Source organism: Mus musculus, chromosome 2 (assembly GCF_000001635.26).
Source record: "Mus musculus strain C57BL/6J chromosome 2, GRCm38.p6 C57BL/6J".
Classification (NCBI taxonomy): domain Eukaryota; kingdom Metazoa; phylum Chordata; class Mammalia; order Rodentia; family Muridae; genus Mus; species Mus musculus.
The window spans coordinates 118,094,250-118,111,326 of NC_000068.7; the positions used below are offsets into that span (position 1 = coordinate 118,094,250).

Sequence of the window (17,077 nt, forward strand, 5' to 3'; positions counted from 1 at the left end):
ATGGTAATGAGCTCCCGGTCCCATGTATGTCTGAGTTTGTACCGTTAGGAGAGCTGAGTTGTGATTTAACCATCTTGAGACATGGCGCTGGTGAGGCTTTCTCAAGCAGAAGCAGGCTAGAGACACGTGGGAAAGGAACTCTCAGCTGAGACGTTGACTCCATCAGATTGGCACTTGGGCATGTGGTTCTGGGGTGTCTGGTTGAGCAAGGTGAACCAGTCATGGAAAGTAAGCCAGTTTCCTTCCTCCAAGGTCTCTTGCTTCCGTTTCCACTATCTCCAGCATCCTGCCTTGAACTCCTACCCTGGTTTTCCTCAATAATGGACTGTAACCTGTAAGCTAAAATAAACCCTTTCCTCTCTAAGTGGCTTGAGTATTTATCACAGCAACAGAAAGCAGACTAGGACAGGTAGCATCTTGCCCTCTGTAATTCCACCCCTCCGTGGACAAGCATCTTTGCAATGTGTGGTTTGCTTTACTTTGCCGATTTCCTTTAGCAACTTTACTCTTGGAGATTTCTGATTTCTTTGACAACTCAGTGAGAAGGAATGTGCTTGGTCATCCCCACCTTGAAACCCTTCAACCTTCAGACCTGTACGACAAGAATTAGAAAGAAAAAATGCAAATGAAACAGAGCCACTAAAGACTTCTAGTGGGTGACAAGGTGGGAAAGACCCACCTGGATATTGTGAGAACGAGCATACTCTTGAAAACAAGGTCTTACACTCTTATAAACGAATTGTGAAGCTGAACTGTGTTCTGTTTTTAAGACGTCCCATGTGCACAATATCTCACTTTCTACTGAGCCCAGCCAGAACAAAGAAGCTGACCTCTTTCCTCAGCCAAACCCTAGACATTTTCTAGATGTGAATAAAAATCAAATGCTCCCGTTCCCAGCCCCTCACTCACACCCAGATGCTCCAAATACCTGGGAGGAATAATGGGGAAGTGGAACTTATGGAAAGCCTGCTCCCTCCAGTCTAGTCCTCCCTCGGTAGTGCTTGGTAAACCATAGACTGGGAGAGGGAGACTGGGAGGAGGGAGAGGGGAGGTTAGGCTTCTGGAAGAAGAAGTCTGTTTTGACTTCTTTGTACCCTCAACTCTATTGAAGACAGTCAGTCTCCAACTGTCCCTGTCATGTCCCTTCTAGTCATGGGTGGCCTATCTGGACCATGGATGAGGAGCGCTTCCAAACAAGCAGGACCCACAATTCTCAGTAACTGCTAAGATGTGCTGACAGCCTTTGCAGCTCACTTTCCCTCTGCAGTATGGTAAAGATGTAAGAATGGGCTGAGGGAAGCTGTCAGAAAACAAGAAGAGACAAAGGGGTCCTAAAATGCTAAAGGACGTACTAAAGTGGAAAGTTAAAGAATACTGAGTCTCCCTACACTGTCCTTTGAGTTACAGAGTCCTTCTAGCCTGAAAAGTACATGTGGAACCAATGACCAGTAGTTATCTCACAAATTTCTTTTAGACTTATTTACTGATTTAGTGTGTGTGTGTGTGTGTGTGTGTGTGTGTGTGTGTGTGTGTGTGTGTGTGTGAGTTTTGTCTGCATGTATGTAAGGTACTGTGTACACGCCATGGTCCCACAAAGGCCAGAAGGGACATCAGATGCCCTGGAATGGGAGTCATTGAGAGTTATGAGCCACCATGTAGGTGCTAAGGACCAAACCCAGGTCCTCTGTAGGAGGAGTAAGTGTGCATGAGTACGAGTGAACACACACACACAATGGCCCATGCAGCAGACACCTCTGCATTCCCTAAGGCCAAAACCTGACTGACAAGACAGAGCATGTGACCAGGGCAGCTACTTGGCTGGTGCCAGCTATGAGGGACAAAGAGTTGCCCACCAAGGTGGGGTGGGGGTGGTATATAGGCACCCCTCATTATTTCATTAAATGAGTCTGCTTCTGCTTCTTATCTGGCTCTCAGGATCTGTGTTGTTGATTCCCCTACCTTCTTACCCACAAGGATCATCTGGGGTGGGTAGACTGAGAGGGCTAGCGCAACACTCTACAAGACCACCAAGGGCTTCCTATCCACAGGGGTGGATAGGTAGACACTACCCCCATGGTTATCTAACTCCAGTGCCTCCTTGATCATCAGAGCATCAGAGGGCCCCACAGAGCCTGTTGGGCCCAGCTGTATCAGCAGATGAAGTAGGCTTATTCTTCCATTACATATTCACAGGGACACTTTTAACAAAAGGAAATACCAAACCCGAAACACCCTGCAAAATTACCAGGGACAACTCAAGGAAATCCTCAGAGGTATGCCTTCTTGCTTTCCCTCTTCATTCATACAAGAGGACAACAGAGAATTAGAAAGCACAGGCATTGATAATTCTGCAGTCACTACTATTTCAGCCTGAACAATAAGCATATCCCAGGATGCTCTGGGTGAAACCACAAGGTAAGCAAAGTCGGCCTGTAGCCATTGCAACTAACTTCAGCACCCATATCTCAGACACCACGTGCACTTAATCTCTCTCAATCTGCTCCCAAATCCTCCAGTAAACATAAGCTTATTCCCAGACATGCTATTAGACTCGTGTCTGATCAAAAGTACAATTGAGTCTTAGCCTTAGCATGAATGCTTCACCATCCCCTGGCAGATCTTCCACAAATACAGCCTGAGGTGGTAATGAAAGAAGCAGAGGTTTGGGGCCAGGGAGGCATGGTTTTCCACCCCAGATCCACCACTCACTATTTTGTGGCTGCGGGCAAGTTACTTAACTTCATTTAAGTCTCAATGTTCTTGGCCTAAAAATGTGGAAAATTTATGCCTGCCCAATTATATCTGGAGAAAGGCTAACTACAAACAAACTCTTCATTTCTCGCCCTATCTTTCCTCATCTTGTAAGAGGAACCTAGAAAACTCAGGAAAAATAAAACAAAACAACTACTGTCAGAAATCACACCAGGAAAAGAAAGGAAGCTCCTGGTTTGCTGTTGTTGACTACCTTGGCTGGCAGGTGAGAGATGGCCTCTGTCCAACGTGGAGAAACCCAAGCGAATAACTGAATAGGACCCTGGGCAACATTCATGGCAGAGGCCATCGTTATGCTTATTGCCCCCAAATAGTGACTTCTGTCATTGCTTATGACCACACACATGACAAACAAAAATCAACCTGTAGAAAGAAGCATTTCTTTTGGCTCACAGTCTGGCAGGGTAGAGTCCATCAAGGCAGAGAAATCAAGACAGAAAGGTGAAGAGGTGACTGGTCATTTGACTCTGCATTAAGGATGCAGGGAGATGAAAGTTGACATTATAACTCTTTTTATTCAGTCTGGGTCCCCCAACCCTTGGGAAAGTGCTACCCACATTGAGACAGAGGCTTCCCACTTCAGTTAAACCTAACACACCAGAGGTTGGTCTCCTACATTATTCTAAATCCCATCAAGTTCAAAAGCAATATTCAACATCACAGCCCCTGAGAAAGAGTATTAAAAGCAATGTATAGCCTTAGTTACTTAAAAAATAATCTGCCCTGAAGATAATAAAGAGAATACAGAACTAGGATTTATTTGCCAATGGTGATATTATGAGCAATACCTAAGGGCTAGCCTCTACCACCATGTCACCTATGAAGTAAAGGCTTCATTCCCACATCCAACCTGGACTCCCACTACCCTCTCAACTGCCCACACTAGACTCTTAATTCACCATGTCTTCCCTGAACAGCAATCCAGACTGTGTCCTGCTTCTGTCCCTGCATCTTGCTCTCAACTCTGTCCAAAGTCCTCCTTTCATGGCTGCCCCTGAGCCTTCCCAGATATCCGAGCTCTAGTTTAAATGGATTCTCTGTTAGCATTGGAAGTTAATAAAGCCAAAAGACAGGATCAATGTCAATGAAACCAGGGCACTGGGTCCTGTACTGTGATCAGCCAGTATGGGATAAACTGGCCAGAGACCTGGGATTCTCCCCTTGGGATGCGCTGCTGTGTGATACTATTTCTGGGGAGGCATAATCAAACATCTTTTCAAACCAGATAGGGAACCAAGTACATACTGAAGGAATGGTCTTGCCAAAGTTCAACTTGGTAAGCCAGAGTTTATTGTGCTACTTACAGGAGCATGCACAACTCAAAGCAGCAGCATTAGTTGGACACCGACCCCAGGATGAGTGACTGCTCATAAAATCTAGAACCCTGAATCTCTCTGCATAACCTGCAGGCAGCTTGACAAGTTGAGAAGTCTTACCTCCTGAGCAGCCCTTACTGCTTATATATCCTTGAAGAGGCGCGGAACTTGTGAGTCTTGTTAGTTTCAGAACCTTTCTGAGACCTCTGAGTTGTTTACTTCCTAAGTTTTAAGGATCTCCCCCCCCCGCCCCCCATGATGAAATGTTTTAACTGGGAGGGGTTACTATACAGTAGTGTCCTTAGACTTCCCAGAAGTTTTACAAAGATACAGAGCCCAAACCCAGACTTCTCTAATCTAGAATAACCTGCAGTGGGGAGGATAGGTATGTGGGCATCTACATTTTTTTAAAAACTCCACACTGAATTTTAACATCTAGTTGGAGCTAAAAAAACAAAACAAAACAAAAAACAACAACAACAACAACAACAACAACAACAAAACCAAACAAATCTACCAGCCTCCAGTAAGAACTGGATGCTATGGCATTACTTCAAAACTCCAGTATACAACAGCAACAACAACAAAAGAGCAGTGAGTGAGCATGCCGAACATTTCCAGCTCCAAGGGGCTGAAACATAAGTAGTTGAAAGTATTCAAAGATCCAAGAAAACAGTAAAGTGTGTTGGCAAACAAGGCACAGAGGGGAGTGGATATTGAAAATGTCCAGCTATATGTCCTAAACCTAAGTAGAGCCTCTGTGTCTGTAATGAACAAAACAAGGAGAAAACGTGCATTACACGGATGCTGAGACTGTGGAGGCTGCAGAACAGTAAACATGAGAACCGTCATCAAGGAAAGGATGCAGAACAATGGCATGTGTTGTTTCAGAAAGGGTGATTGCAGGAGAAGAGAACAGAAACACAACAGATGTTTTACTTTCTGGACTAGGTGCAGAGCTCTGTGCAGCAGCTTATAAAATTTTAATTGCCGATATGGCTCACAATTGGCAGGAGAGCAAGTCACATGGGTGCAGCTCAAAGGACTATGAGGAAGAGATGAGGCTCTGTGACCAGGCCCCACCTCAGGAGGTGCTTGGCAGTTTGTCCTGGGAGTGGGGGTTTGCTTGCTCTAGATTTAATTGTATATTATAATTAAAAAAAGACCCGTGGGAGCTGAGGAGAGGGGAGGAACTCTGAAGGCAACAGTGAGATGAATGAACCATAAGATTTAACCTCTAGGCAAAAACAGAAAGGGGAACTTATTGATGAAATGCAAAGGACCTCATTGGAAGAAAGCTCAAGAGAGCTGATTATAGCTGAACTACACACAGAGGTAAAACTGGGCACCACCTGGGGGGGCGGAGTATCAGGTTCATGGGCCTTCTCAGTGGTCCCCCAGCCTCTAGATCAGTGTCAGTCAGAGCAGAGGCAACGCTCCTACTAGTGTGTGGGTTAACAGCTGCCAGAGATAATTTCCTTCCAGAAAAAGAAAGGCTGTAAGAAACGTGCCTTATCCAAATAAGCCAACTAAATATCTTTATCCCAGCTCCTGCCATACTTTGTTCAACGTGTGCCAACAAACAGAGTAAGTCAGTAAAGTGCCCAGACGGTCTCCACAGCCCGACCAGGAAAGCAAAAGGAAGTTGGGTTGGTGGATGTTTATTTTATTTTATTTTACTATATTAACTTTATTTTCTGGAGAATGAGTTTCATGTGACCCAGACTGCCTTTGTGCTCCATTGTAGCTGAGGCTAGCCTTGAACTCCTGCTGCCTTTATCCCCCAAGTGCTGGAACTCCAGGTCTGCACCACCATGCTCAGCTTAGAAACTAGAACATTGACCCATCAAACCCTTCTGAAATTTGTGCAGAATATTTTAATTTTAAATATAGTCTCCTTAAATAAGCTGTAACATGATCTTTTATAATAATTTGCTGTTGTAAAGCAGGCCAACTGCTGCCATATTTGTGAGACAAGCTATGCCTACTTGTAAGAGTCCATCACAGTCAGCTCATAGGCCACCAACCTTCCCTTATAGAAAAAGAGAATATTGAGTGTCCTTGAGCAACCACCTGAGTATCTAGTCACTCCTCCTAGCCATTGTATGCAAATGCACCCTATCTTACATGGCTTTTGAATGCCCTGGCTACATTATTTAGGCTGGGAAAGGTTAACTGAAGAGGTCACTATGTGACTATGGAGGGAGCCATCATCCATCTTGAGTGGAGACTTTCCAGAGAAGCTGCTCCTGCCAGGATGCCCTCAGCCACACTCTGTACATAGGTCCAATAAATGTATTGGTTCCCTGGAAATAAATCCTCACAAAATTTATGCCTGTACTTCTGTCCCGCAATGCCAGATAGACCATCATCATGCCAGTTCTTACCCTGTTACATCTAAATAAACAGATAGTTTTTGTAATGAATTTATATTCAGCACTACTTATGCCTTTTAATCACAAAAGCTATTTTCATGAATGCTTCTCGGTGGTCATCATTTCCACAGCCACTGACAAGCAGGCTGTATGTACAGGTGATGTTATCATACACATTAGGACAGGCTATAGAATGTTGCTTTTAGTAAACAACCCTGAGACCTCAAAAGTTTAGATCAATGAAAGTTTATTTTTCTTTGACTAAAAGTTTCATCATGGGTCCTGGGAGGCTCTGACATTCTTTTGTCTATGAGTGACACCTATCATTTCATTTCCAATCACGTTTTACTGACCAAATCGAGTCACATAGCTATACTTAGCTCTAAAGGGGCTTATAAATTCTGTCCTAACATCTTTCTAGAAGGAGAATTACTGTCAGATAGCACAAGCACATCCCACATCAATCTAAAGAATACACATCCATACGTATACCCATAAATATAAGCATGTAGATTCCTTCGTTGTTAGTGGCAGGTTTTGAATATACCTCAGATTTCTGGAAGGTTCAGAAGTTGACCTAATTGCCCATGTTGACTATGTAGAGTTATTAAATAGACTCAAATCAATAATGCTCACCTTCCAGAAATGTCAAAGTTGATTTAAGGATTAGGTTTTTATTAATTGCTTCTTCTCTTCCCCTAAATTAAATTTTACAATATTTGTTTATGATTGCTTTAGATTATATACAATTCACAATTGTATATAGCATGGCTAATTGTTTAATTATAAATTTAAATATTTTTTAAGAAGTTCGAGCAAATCTTACACATTTCAGAACGTTTGGATAATCTATACTTTAAGAGACATCTCACCTATGACACCAAGTAGGAGAAATAGCTACCATTCAAGGAATACTAGGCATTCCTGAGTAATTCAGGAGGCCAATCAACTCCAGTTGTCAAGGTCATTATTAATACTTTCCTCATTTAGAGTTAATTGCATTTCCCATATGTTAGATGTCACTTAGACTGGGTTGAAGGACTCCACAGCTAGGAACGCATTAATCCTGGGGATGTCTGGGTAGGTATTTTATTTGAATCAGTAGCCGGAGCAAAGATCATCCCTCACCCAAGTGAGCAACCATTATCCAAGCCCTTGAGGGTCTGAGTAAGATGAAGGAACAGATGAAATGCAAATTCACACGCTCCCCGACAAGGCTCCCTACCCCTGGCTCAGCTGAGACATCCATCTCCCTCTGCTTCCACATATCAGAAGTCTAGGCTCTTGGGCCTTCAGACCCATGGCTTCAGGTCAGCAGCCCCCATGTTCTCCTACAATCAGCTTTGGACTAAGAGCTTTGCCACCAGCAATCTTGCGTCCCAGTCCTTGCTCAGACTGGATTACATCATCGGCTTCTTTAGTTCTTCAGGTCGTGAAAGATATATGGAACTTCTTGGTCTCCACAATGGTATGAAACCAATTTCCATAATAAATCCCCACTTAGACGTCTATATATCCAATTACTTCTGTCTCTCTGGGAAACCCTAATATATTATATAAGCAACTATTTACACATGAAAAGAACAGTCATTCAATCTCACCATGCTGAACAGATCAGGCCTTCCATTCCGATGGCCTCCTGTGGTCGACATGCCAGAGAGCTGAAATCATAAAGGGTGACTTCTAGATGGGAGTGGCCTTCAGGAGCTGGGGCAGTTGTCTACTGTGAAATGAACACCCTCAGTTGGCCCCTGTCTCCATTTCCTGCCTTTCTGCAATGAGAAATTCGGAAGTTCTCTTTAGCTTTTGGATCACTCATATTTCACAAAACAATTCTGCTGACAGCATTAGAGTAATATACTGCAGTTGTGCCTCCTATGACCTGTGAATGAACGAGCACTAGAGGGTCCTGGCCACAGGCTCAGGATGTGTGATTTTCCTAAATTAGGTTGCCGTCTCTTCTCCTTTACTTTAAGAGGTATTGCTGAGTGGTGGTGTTTGGAGGTGTGTTTCTGTTTTCCTTCTAGTTTTGTGTTTGTTTAAACCTAAACTGTTCATAGAAAATGCAAATTGTTCTTGGACACCCCTCTCCATACGACATGTTAGTGAACATGCATTCTCCACGCAGCTGGTTTTAAGCTTCCTGTTTCCTGTGAACCCTCTCTTTGGAAATCAAAATTGTTTTGAGATCAGTCTTGTTTGTTGGGAATAGGTTGCCATAGTTAAGAACTCTGAAACAGAAAAGAATTTAATGGGCTCCAGAGATAGCTCAGAGGTTAGGAGCACTGACTGCTCTGCCAGAGGTCCTGAGTTCAATTCCCTGCAACCACATGGTGGCTCACAACCATCTGTAACAGAATCTGATGCCCTCTTCTGATGATAGCAGAAGATGACTACTACATGCTTAACAGGTTGAAGACTCTACTAAAAAACTATCTAGGTAAGAAGCATGGGCCATTTGAGAACAAGATGTTTACACACACACACACACACACACACACACACACACACACACACACATCATGACTTAAGCTTTTGAAATCTTTGACTAATAGAAGCTCCAGAAACACAGCATCTGAGTGACCAGCAAATCTGCCAACAAAGAAGGCACAAGGCAACAACGCACAGCAAATCCCATCAGCTAAGAAACCTCAGTCCACAGCCCCCATCCAGGGGAAAGTTCATTGCTGCCTTGAGTTAATTGCTTCCCTGGCCCTACAGTATTTTAACAAGAGGATAAAGAAGGACTTAGAAGGACAATCTTTCCAAAATGCACCTTTTATGCATGTGTGTGTTTTGTGGAACGCTCAAAAACACAGATGTTGCTTTCTGGGGTTCTGATGAATGGTCGGATACACTTTGCCAAATACTAAGGTGGCTTAGAAGAATAAAATGGTGGCCATGAGTGTAAACACATTAATTGGTCTTTCTTCTGTCTCCAAAGGCCCAACCTTTTTGAATGAAATCCTTGAAGGTGGAGCGTAGGCATCATCTGTACAATAAAAAACTTTTCTAACTCTCTCCACCCTCAACCTTGCACCCACAGCCAGACAGTGAGCCCTCTGCTCTGTGTTCTCACACACTCATGCCCACCCCTGTGACATACACCTCATTATCAGCATCCCTCACAGCCTTGGCAGACACTTGGCACACAAGAGGAACTTAATAAATGATCCCAGAATAGCTATACTGCATAAAAATTTCAATAACACAGATGTAAAAGAACACAAAAGAACAAATCTGCACATTTAAATAATGAGGACATATATATATGTATATATATATATGTATTTGCATATATATACATATATATTCAAGAAAACAGCTAGCATACAGAAAAGGGGAACTAATGATCTATCCCACAGGTTGTATGCAATCCTCCACATCTTCCAAAGTGCTTAAAGTAATTAGAATAAAGGTAACTTTCAACTGGAACTGCTAAAGGTCCATTTGCTCTCATTGGTAGCCAGGAGGAGGTTGACACACATCCTCATGGGAGACTGTATAGCCAGGGCTCCTTAGGTCTTAGACTAATTACCATGTTAGTTGTTGGGGCTGAGCCTTCATATTCTGTGAGAGTAGACAGAACAAGTGAGGTTACAGCCAATAAAACTTAGACAAATTACTTTATGACATTAATTGACACACTTAATTATTATTCTGTTACATAGCACTTATAGTAATTAGGTATTGATGGCAAACAGCTCATGCTATAATTAGCCCAGGTAAATTACATTTTTTCCTCCCCTTTATCTCATTTTATTTTCTAATGTATGTAGAAATGTCTGAGTTTGCAGTGCTTCTAACACCCTGGTGTATTTTTATTTTTGTTCTTTTCGGTTGGGTCTAGTTTGAAGGGATTGCGCTCGCTTGTGTTTATTTTTGGTTTTTTGAGGCAGGGTCTCTCTTTGAGGTCTAGGCTTCCCTTCCATCTCAACCTCCCAAGTCCTGGATTACAGATGTGTACCACCTGGTGTCTGTAGTGGTGAGTTTTGGTTACACCGCTTTTGCTCCCAGCAGATCACATGTAGGAACCTGCCCAGAAGCTATCTGGATTCTCGAATACACACACACACACACACACATGCACGCATGCACACATGCCGGTTAATTTTAAAATGTCTTGGCTACCTCAAAGGCTGGGAACTCCTAAACCATCCCCTGCTACCCTAGGCCCAATCAGGGAAATGGCCAGTGGCCACTTATCCAAATTTTTATATGACTCATTGGCTTTATCTCCTGCAGCTCCTACGTCCATCCATATCCCACCGTTTCAAGGCGATTTCTCCTCCCCCACCCCACCCTGAGTCCTAGCTCAGGCAACTCTAAGGGTCCCACCCTGTCTCCCTTTGCCCAACCATTGGCCATTAGCATCTTTATTGATTGATCAAAAACCAATTGGGGACAAGGACCTTTAGCATTTGGACACACAGATTCCCAATTGAATCAAAGCATTAGAACTAATCTCCAACAGGCATCATATATATTCTTGTACCTATCATACATGCAGGAAAGCACAAGATGGGAGGCTTGGGCATTTTAGACTGAATGTCACTTGGCACTTCTGCCTTTGTCATGGTTCTAGGAGGCTTCTGAAGCTCTCTCCTTCTTCGATCTCTCTCCTTCCTCCTTCTCCAAAAGAGGAGTCAAGGAAGAAGGGTTTGTTTTACACAAGAAATATCAAATGATGAATCAAGCATTAAGTCAAATGAATGCTCCTTTTGGACAGGGAATGTCTTAACACACTCAAAACAAAGCAATAAACATTAGACTTCGGTGCTGCTAGTACAAGGAGAGTTGTCCAGGGTCCTCCGCACTTTCTCTCCTATCCCAAGCCCAGGGTAACCTCTGAGCTACAGCCTTGTGTCCTATCTGAACTTTAACTCTCATGCATCTAGTTTGCAGCAGCCTCCAGTGCAGCTGCCCTATCCTAAGGTGTTAGTTCTAGACTGAAGCCCCTTATGAAGTCTGCAAAAGTAAGGGACCTCCTTTGTCGTGTGGGTGGTTATTGGATCTCTTCTCTCAGTACTCCCTACAGTGAGTGGCAAGTGTTATTAAAAGCTATTTCTCCTAAAAGTTCATCCCAGTGATTCTATCTGTGGAACCCCAAAAGAATCTCCATCATCTAAAATGATAAACGTCACAAAATCTGGGCATAAACAAAATGTTGGTGCTCCACACTTCTGCAACACATCTCCTCAGACTGGCATCTTTCAGCTGCATTTCAACTTGGTCTCTCCTCTGTCACCCACATGCAGGCTGACGTGACCTTTCATGTTCTGCCTCAAACTGTCCATCTTCAGGTTAGACCTTCAGTGGGAAGCAGGAATACCCGCGTAAGTAAAACTAGTCTTTCTTTCATTTCACGGATAAGTGAGCACAACCCACATGGCGATGTCTTTCTGCTGTGTGCCTTTAACGAGGTGCATATGTGTGCTTGTCATCTCAGCTCTAACACTCATATGAGGAAGAGAATGGGAAGTCACTTAATATAGACAAGCAGTGGACTTTGCAGAACTTCACAGAGGTCCCTCTGGCACCTTGGAAGGAATCTGGGCATTCGAGGAGCCTTGAAACTCAAGTCTCATCAGCGTGATGGTTAATATGCTTTTACACTTCCACTCATTCTTCAACCCAATCCACAACCCTCGCTCTTGGATTCAGCAAGCCAGCGCCCTGAGCACTATACCTCAGAGAACTGAACACCGTCAAAGGAACCTGGAAGCATAGACTTGTCTATACAGTCTCTGCTTTAGTCTTGGTATGAAGGTGGTTAGAATTCTGAGAAGTTGACTTTGGGATTCTAGCAAGGCGAATCCAGATCTCTCAGTTCTTTATTCTTATATGTTAACCTCAAGGAAGGCAGGTGGATGGGGGACTAGAAGGGAGAAAGGTAGAAAGAAAAAGGAGTCGAGATGTTGATGAAAAGAGGAAACAGAAGATGAGGGAGAAGGAGAAAGAAAATGAAAGGGAAAAAGAACATACAGAGGAAAGGCCGGATCATGCAGCCAGCCAGAGACGGCCAAGCTCCCACATCCTCATCATCGTCCTGGGAACAGCCATGTTTACCATCAGTGCCATACTAAAATGAAACAGGGTTTTGTTTTCAGACCATACACTCTTAAATTAGAAAGAAGAGTGGTTCTTTTGGCTAGGGTTCTACAAAATCCAATTTGACATGATCCCATGAGAAAAAGAAGATGAAGAGAAGGAGAGAGGAGGAGGGAGAGAGAGAGCTTTCTGAAAGATTGATGTCCCTGTGCCCAGCAGCTCGGCCATCTGGACACCATCCACACATTTCAGCGGCATGTGAGGCCTTCCCCGAAGCTTCAGTTGATGCCAGTCTCCATGTCGTAGTGGGCCTTCAGATACGTTTATGAAGTCCAAACACTGGTCAGGTCCCTCTTTATGTCTGCTCGTCTTATTTTTCTGACACTCGTCATCTTCTTCCAGGAAAGGTAACAGAAAACTTGGACTTATCACTTAATCTGGAGCACACATGTGAAAACCTCAAACACTTTGAAAAACTATAATCTGCCAGTGCCTGGCGTGAGGGAGCATGTCACACCTTACCTTAAGGAAACTAGATTCTTTTAGGGTTTAATCAGCTTCTAAAGCAATATTGCATCATGGCAGTTCTGGGAACTGCACTGTCTCATGGCTTTTCAGATTCATGAATTTCCTTACCAGGGACCTCTGAGGGCCAGCCTATGAATAGCCAAGTGGAAACACACCTAGCCCAGGCTAACTACTTAATCCAAACTCCTGGAAAACACTCACAGCCCATCTCGGGAGCTTTCCAGTGTGAGGTCTTCACCTCGGGAAGTCCTTCTTCACTGAAGTCACTGCTGTCGTGGGGGTCACATGATTGGAATCCTTTCAGTCTCAACAAGAAAAACAAGGACGGGTCTCAGACCCATTTTTCTCCTTAGTAAACCAGCTTACTTACACTTCATTTTAAAATCATCATTGTAAATAGTCAGTGCCTATAATGCTGTGTGGCACGGAAGAACCTTTTGGACGACAGTCCATATTGGGCATCGGTTGTACTCTCCCACGATCCCCTCCTCCCCCTTCTCTCCTAGGCAGTTTCACTTCGACTTCCATGTCATAAGTACATAACAGGTCCCATAAACATAAAGTATGATTTTATAGACCTATATAAAATCTAGGAACTACATATAAAAGGAACATGGCATCTGTCTTTCCAAAACTGCCTTAATTTACTTGACAGACTTCCTCTGGTTGCATCCACGTTTCTATAAGTGATGTAATTTTGTTCTTCTTTATGACTGAAGGAAATGTATATTGTGATACTGTATATGTGCGCCCCATTTTCTATGCTCCTTCCTGTCTTTGGGGACTCCAGTGACTAGTGTGACAAGGACTGCTGCTGTGTAAACATCTTCGACAAGTATTGATTTGGAGTCTTGCAGGAAAATGCTTGGGTGTGGTATAGCTACTCACATGGTAGATCTACTTTTAGTTTTTCAAAGAACCCCGCTAGTTATTTCCTCAGTGGCTGGACTAGTTTACATTCCAACTAGCAGTGTATAAAACATCCCTTCAACTCGGCCTGAGAAAGTGGCCCATTGAGCAAAGGGCTTGTTGTGGAAGGATGAGCCTGAATTTGCATCCCCGGGACCCATGTAATACAAAGGTCAGATGGAATCCTAACACTGAGAGGCAGAGATAAGAAGAAGAAAGGGGATTACCGGCTCATCAGGCTAGCTGGTCAGTGAGCCCCATGGTTAAAGAAAGACATTGTCTCAAAGACTACGGGAACATATTTGACATTATCCCCCAACCTTGTGTGTGACTCATACACAAAGCCAGGATGTTCCCTGGGATTCCCAATTGCAGACAGAATATCTAACATCTCACTCTACAAAGGAACTAATTGGTACTGTGTTAAATAAAGTCTTACTTCATGGTGACTAGAAATATGAGAGTCCCAATTGCTTCCTGTCTCATGAGCCTGTTTGAGAATTAAATACCACACCCATCTCTAAGGCCAACAGAAGGAGAGTAAAGCAACTTATGTGGGAAGGCTTTTTATATTTAACAAAAAAGTGTTGTATTTAACAGTATAGGTGAAGAGGCTATCAAAGGTTTAATCTATGATCTGCCTTTATTTCTGAGCCCTCCAGAGGTAAAAAGAGAATCTTGCCAAGTATGAGCAGAAGGGACTAGAAGAGTGAAAGTCATTATGGGAAATGGTACCACAGTCCTGAGCAACAGAAAACAAGAGCAAATGAGATTAAACAATAAGCACGTGTCATAAAGACACCAGGAGGCAGTCTGGCCCTTAGGGTTGGTAGGTTTAGTAGCTTGAAACTATCCTCTTTAATATCCAAGATATAGAAGCAGGCTAGAAGCCCACCAACTGTCAAATGGAAAAAGGAAATGAAGAAAATATACACAAAAGAGTTTTATTCAGCCATAAAGAATAATGAAGTTATGACATTTGTGGGAAAATGGATGCAACTAGAGATCATTATGTTAAGTGAGATAAGACAGGCTTAGAAAGACAAATGTCACAGTTTCTCTAGTATGCACAATCTATATTTAAATGGGAGAGGGCACGAAAGTAGGATTTATGACAGAGGACCATGAGGCCTAACAGGAAGGGTGGATGGAAGACAAGTGAAAATAATAGACATAAGGTATAGAAGCAGGAGGGGATCCATGCTTGCACTCACTGAGGAGACACACACACACAAGAAGGGGGTAGCGTACACACAGGCAAACATATACATGCACACATGCTCATATGCACATACACACACATACACAAACACACACATAAACACATACACATGCACATATACACACACACACATATGAACTCACACAGACAGACTGTATTCTCCCTACTAAAGATAGTAACTCCTGCTTTTTCCCTTGCTTCTCTACAACATCCCAAGAGTGTGCTGAATTTCTGTCATCTGCTCACAGCACATGATGATCGGGACTTTGGGTGGTGGTGATTGGGAATATGGGTGAGACCTCATAGCTGCCTAGGAACCTCATCTCCTGCAAACCAGGACAGCTGGATTGTCATGCTGTGTTTAGGGAAAGACTCTATGTTTGTATTCAACATCTCCTAGGCCACTGCCAGCTTTCAGTACAACAAAGCTCTCCCATAATGCCTTATCTGAAAGGTGTGGAGGAGGTCAAAACTTGTATTGTGTTGTTGAAAGGAGCCAAGTTACAAACTGTCCACACCCCCTCAGTCTGGACAGCACATGGCCCAAAGGGGCAGACCCTGATTGCTCCTGATCCATCAGCAAGGTGTAGCTGGGCCTAGGGAAGTTGGTGGCTTTACACAAGGAGAGAAGCTCTTGTCTGTGGGCCGCTGACATTCACCTCTGTGGTACAAAACTCATGAGGAAAGAGGGTCTCAAGACCAGCCCTCCCAGGGCAGTCCCAAAGGTTCCTGCAGGAAGAATTAGTGCTGAGCAGGATATTTAAAGCAATCGCCTTCCACAAAGCAAAGAGGACCTGCGGAAGGAACTGGAAGCGAAGAGCAAGCCTGCCTGATGATCCCGAATCTTCAGATTCAGTGGCTGAGTCAGGGCCTGTGACTTCAAGGGCAGGAATCTAACTTGACTAATCAACCAGTAGAAACTTTTACTGCTGGCTCTGAGTATCTGAAGTCTAATAAACAAACACATCTTGGGAACGTACTTATCTACAAGAGGCACTGGCTGTGTAGCTGTGTACCCGGAGTAACTAGGAAACACTCTGTAAGCCCCTCCTTGCGTGTACGCACACATACCACGCACACTCACACACCTTGTCACCGAACACTCCCTCCCACACAAGGAAAGTGAAATTGCTGTGTGATGAGCATAAAGTCCTGGGTGTTTCCAAGGTTTGGGAGTCCAGCCAGGTGTAACTGATAAGGGGAGGGAGCCCCAGCTGTCCCTCAGCCGGCCCCGCCCTGATTCTGCCAAGATCCTTATTTGGTGATGCTTTTACCTGGATCCCTGGACTCAGAGCCAAGCCTGCTCACGCAGGGCCACAGCTGGAGAAGCATCGCCGCCGCTGACGTCCCTTCCCAAAGAGATGAATGGAATTCCAGGCAGCTGGAGTCATCTTGGCTCCGGACCGATGGCATTGAGACCAGACTTCAGAGACAAAGGATCAGGCAGCAGTCTACTGATGGAAAAGTGTATACCCACAGAAATGTAAACCACACCTCGGTTTTGGGAGCCGAAAAAATGAAAAAAAAACTGTTTAGGGAGAAAGATGGGAAATAAAATAATAGGTAGAGAGTAATTTATAACTCTACGGGTCCGTTCTGTAAATAGTGTAAGATCCTGGAGCCAGATGGTTCAGCAAATTCTCCTATCGGGAGTCACGTTAAGAAACACGAGTGGGCACAAAATTGTTTTTCAAGACACAATTTCAATTTTGCCTTGAGGGAGCGGGATATAAATTCGCTTCCTTAAAATGCCGCTAAAAACTCTCCGAAAGGATCCCCTAAATCAGAATACATATACCGCCCCCAAGCGGCCATCTGAGGAAGCAAAGTAGAACTGGGGAAAAAACTCTCGACTTGGACAGTGAGTCGGAAGGCGACCTCCGTGCACGGTCCTGCTGGCCCTG

The 17,077-nt window shown here is 43.9% G+C and overlaps 1 long non-coding RNA gene across 1 annotated transcript in view; it reads right to left on the minus strand.

Moving 5' to 3' along the window:
- The window catches only part of Gm13986 (predicted gene 13986), a 253,912-nt gene extending 236,959 nt beyond the window's left edge, over window positions 1-16,953 (minus strand). The window contains exons 1-2 of the long non-coding RNA NR_126479.1: window positions 16,448-16,953; window positions 8,065-8,235 (exon numbers count right to left, since the gene is read on the minus strand). This is a non-coding gene — a long non-coding RNA (predicted gene 13986). The remainder of the gene's footprint in view (window positions 1-8,064; window positions 8,236-16,447) is intronic.
- Window positions 16,954-17,077: the final 124 nt, after the last annotated feature.